Genomic DNA, 4994 nt, shown 5'->3' with positions numbered 1-4994 from the left:
AGACTATAGAACAGTCTATAGTCAAGACTATAGAACAGTCTATAGTCAAGACTATAGAACAGTCTATAGTCAAGACTATAGAACTGTCTATAGTCAAGACTATAGAACAGTCTATAGTCAAGACTATAGAACAGTCTATAGTCAAGGCTATAGAACAGTCTATAGTCAAGGCTATAGAACAGTCTATAGTCAAGACTATAGAACAGTCTATAGTCAAGACTATAGAACAGTCTGTAGTCAAGACTATAGTCGATACTGAACATCAGATTGAATATTTAGAACATATTTAAAAAGGTACATATTTAAATTCATTTTCATACCATCCTCCTACAACTAAGAAAAACATTAAGAAAGATTTAAAATAATAGAAAAAACACGTTAAGCACGCGTTTTGAATTCATTTACTCTATAATGTATCATGGAAATTATCAAGTGCGAAAGCTTGATTTTTGTTTAAGTTTTTCTAATACGAGGTAATACAGTTTCTCCACTTCGTATAAGCTAGTAGTTTTTGTAGTTGCCTCCACTCTTTTTTCTATATACTTTTTTACTTATTTTTTTTTAGTATAAAACATTAATACAATCTAAAAATTTTGTTTATAAGTAAAAAAAAAATCTAGTATAACACTTTGCAGGCCTGAATTTAGTTAAAATAATGTTACATACAAACATATATTGCGTGCAAGTCGTTTAAATTGTTGTTTTTTGCAGCTTTTTATTTTTTTTTGGAACAGTAGGCGGGATTTTCCTAAGGTGAAGTGTTTAATGTATAATTTATCAATTTATATTTTCAATAAATATGATTTGTGTGTTAAAGAATTGAAAATTTCATATAAATTGTGTGTATTAACATTAAATACTTTACCGTAAATTCTCTAAGGGTAAATAGTATGTTAATGAAAGTAAAAGTATTGAGAATAATGAAACCCACCTGATTTTCCACTCCAGTGACGTTTATGTAAAAAAAATATTTTTTATACGAGGGAAAGAAATGTTTTTTAATAAGAATTCAATTTTAAAATCTTATTAAATCAAGACAATAGAAAGAATAATCTTTTGCTTTAAATTCCATATGTCGATTCTAGAGTCTCGACTATAGTTGTCGATATATGGGACTGTAGATCGGTTTATAGATCCGTCTATAGTCTAGATTATAGTCTCGACTATAGATAAATCTATAGTCAAGACTATAGTCTATAGTCGAGACTTTAGGTCAATCTATAGTCGAAAGAATCTAAAATCGAGATTATAGATCAGCCTATAATTGATACTATTGTTAAGACTATAGATCATTCTATAGTCGAGACTATAGATCAGTCTATAGTCAATACTGTGATCCTTCTATAGTCGATACTGTAGTAGAGACTATAGACCAGTCTATAGTTAAGACTCTATAGTCGAGACATGATTAGTCTATAGTGTAGACTATAGATCAGACTATAATCAAGACTATAGATCAGTCTATTGTCAATACAGTCCATAGTCGATACTATAATCCTTTTATAGTTGATACTGTAGTGGAGACTATAGATCTGTCTATAGTCAATACTGCAATCAGTCTATAATCGACACTGTGATCCTTCTATAGTCTATATTCAATATTATAGATTAGTCAATAGTCGAGCCTATAGAGCAGTCTACAGTTGAGGCTATTGATCACTCTATAGACGAGACTAAATCAGTTTATTGTCGAGACTTTAGATCAGTTTATAGTCGAGACATAGATCAGTCTAAAGTCGAGACTATAGATCATTTTATAGTCGAGACCATAGATCAGTTTATAGTCACGACCATAGATCAGTCTGTAATCGAGACTATTGATCAGTCTATAATTGGGACTGTAGATCAGTCTATAATTGAGACTATATATCAGTATATAGTTAGGACTATAGATCAGTTTATAGTAGAAACTATAGATCAGTATATAATCGAGACTATAAATCAGTCTATAGTCGAGACTATAGATCAGTTTGTAGTCGAGACTATAGATCAGTCTATAATCGAGACGATAGATCAGTTAATAGTCGATACTTTAGATAAGTCTATATAGATCTATAGATCAGTATATAATCGAGACTATAAATCAGTCTATAGTGTAGACTATAGATCAGACTATAATCAAGACTATAGATCAGTCTATTGTCAATACAGTCCATAGTCGATACTGTAATCCTTCTATAGTTGATACTGTAGTGGAGACTATAGATCTGTCTATAGTCAATACTGCAATCAGTCTATAATCGACACTGTGATCCTTCTATAGTCTATATTCAATATTATAGATTAGTCAATAGTCGAGCCTATAGAGCAGTCTACAGTTGAGGCTATTGATCACTCTATAGACGAGACTAAATCAGTTTATTGTCGAGACTTTAGATCAGTTTATAGTCGAGACATAGATCAGTCTAAAGTCGAGACTATAGATCATTTTATAGTCGAGACCATAGATCAGTTTATAGTCACGACCATAGATCAGTCTGTAATCGAGACTATTGATCAGTCTATAATTGGGACTGTAGATCAGTCTATAATTGAGACTATATATCAGTATATAGTTAGGACTATAGATCAGTTTATAGTAGAAACTATAGATCAGTATATAATCGAGACTATAAATCAGTCTATAGTCGAGACTATAGATCAGTTTGTAGTCGAGACTATAGATCAGTCTATAATCGAGACGATAGATCAGTTAATAGTCGATACTTTAGATGAGTCTATATAGATCTATAGATCAGTTTATAGTCGAGACTATAGATCAGTTTATAGTCGAGACTATAGATCAGTCTTTAATCGAGACTATAAATCAGTCTATAGTCGAGACTATAGATCAGTCTATATTCGAGACTATAGATCAATCTATTTTATTGTGGAGACTATAGAGAGGTTATTGATCAGTTTATAGTCGAGAGTAGATCAGTTTATAGTCGAGACTATAGATCAGTTTATGGTCGAGACTATAAATCAATCTATAGTCGAGACTATAGATCAGTTTGTAGTCGAGACTATAGATCAGTCTATAATCGAGACTATAGATCAGTTTATAGTCGGTTCTTTAGATAAGTCTATATAGATCTATAGATTAGTTTATAGTCGAGACTATAGATCAGTTTATAATCGAGACTTAAGATCAGTCTATATTCGAGACTATAGATCAGTCTATTTTAGACACTATAGATCTATCTATTGTGCAGACTAGGCGAGTATGGTGGGGAGACAATACATTAGCTATTGGCCAGACTACTGATCACCTATAAATGACTATATTTATATTGTTTAATAGAAGTTGAAATTACCTATTGTAGGGTACAAGTAGCATTCGTTTTAATCACAAAACACCATCCAATCCATATACGTATAGTTTAATTTAAACTAATAATGATTGATCAGTTAAATTTAGTTGCAATACAAGTTGTTGGATCAAGAACAAGTGGCAAATGATAGAAATAATCAGAAATGTTGAATGATATCCAGAATCTTTGGTCGGTAGTGGAAAAAAATAATAACAAGATTCAAACCAAATTCAAATAGTCAAGTAGACAGAATTTTTTCCATTTTGGGTTTATCTTTTCTTGAAAACTAATAAAAAAAACAATAAAAATAATAAAACAACAACAAACAACCTCTGGAATAAGATGTAGAGAAGTCAAACATGCCATAAAATGATAAATAGATAAAACTAAAATAGTCAGCAAAAAGTAGAACCAGAAGCAGCAGGAAATTACATACAATTTACCGCCTGGTAGATAAAACTAAATATACTTGGATAATTCCTTTTTTTGTCTTCTTTTTGTTCAAAACAACAACAAATCAAATTCAACGATCATGACCAATATAGGAGAGGGGCCAAAATCAATAAGTATTTTTTTTCTAACTCATTTTTTCATGCACTTGTGTTTCTAACATTTTTAGAAGCTGCAGTTATTGCCTTCTTACAAAAAAAAAAACAAATCACATTTCTTACAAGAAAAAATGTATCAACTAAAAAAAAGTTGCAATTAAAAATGGTGTTGTAATTGATAGATAGCGATCACCCATGGTTGGCAATAAAAATTAAACTGCACACAGCCAGCCGCGTACTACAACAATAAATAAATCTCGTTTCCAACAATAACAAAAAATATACATATATCCTTATGTCTTGTTATTGTAATGGCAAGAAATACTCCAATCCCGGGCTAATCATCATTTTAATGAGCGTAATCATTTGAAACTATTTTATGTCCATTTACTAATTGTGGTAATTAATATCAAATGGCTGGCGAAGTGTATGTGGCAGGCAGTCGTCGGCTTAGTTTTTCTTCCCCCCCTTTTTGCAACCACAATTTCTTGTGGTATGTGTTAATGATATTCCACTACACTCTCGGTCTTGATTTAGAGTTGGGGTTACAAAGAAAAAAATGTAAAAAAATAATATACTTAAATACAAAGTAGATTACAAGGAAAGAAAGACAACAATGTCTTAAGAATTGATACGATATGATATGACTATGACTGGCCGGACGGAAGGCCAGCCGGCTGGTTGGCTGGTTGGTTTATTTTCATTTCGAATGTCAACCATTAAATGAAGTTAATTATTTAATTACTTTGAAAGTTTTGCCGAAAATTGTATTGGCAACATTTTAATGTTATTTAGATAAAAGTTTATTTCGAACAGTTTTTTATGTTGGTATTAATTAGCATTAAAGTGTTTTTTTAAATGTTGGTGTTTGGCTATTTGCATTTGGTATTAAAAAGAAATTTTTTAACAATTTTTTTAAATTCCCAATTTCGAACATAGAAAAAAAATTAACTAACCAACTAACTACCTAACTACCTCAATAACTAACTAACGAATTAACGAAGTAAGTAACTATCTGACTAACTAACTAACTAACCAACTAACTAACTAGCTAACTAAATAACTAACTAACTAACTAACTAACTAACTAACTAACTAACTAACTAACTAACTAACTAACTAACTAACTAACTAAGTAACTAACTAACTAACT

The 4994-nt window shown here is 30.7% G+C and overlaps 1 protein-coding gene across 1 annotated transcript in view; it reads left to right on the top strand.

The window, feature by feature from the left end:
* LOC111678147 (RING-type E3 ubiquitin-protein ligase PPIL2) overlaps positions 1–4994 on the top strand; it is a 49410-nt gene that overhangs the window by 3816 nt on the left and 40600 nt on the right. The window lies entirely within an intron of this gene.

This window comes from Lucilia cuprina, chromosome 6 (genome assembly GCF_022045245.1).
Source record: "Lucilia cuprina isolate Lc7/37 chromosome 6, ASM2204524v1, whole genome shotgun sequence".
Lineage (NCBI taxonomy): Eukaryota > Metazoa > Arthropoda > Insecta > Diptera > Calliphoridae > Lucilia > Lucilia cuprina.
Note: the sequence above shows the minus strand (reverse complement) of the source record. Positions and strands in the feature narration are given on the sequence as shown.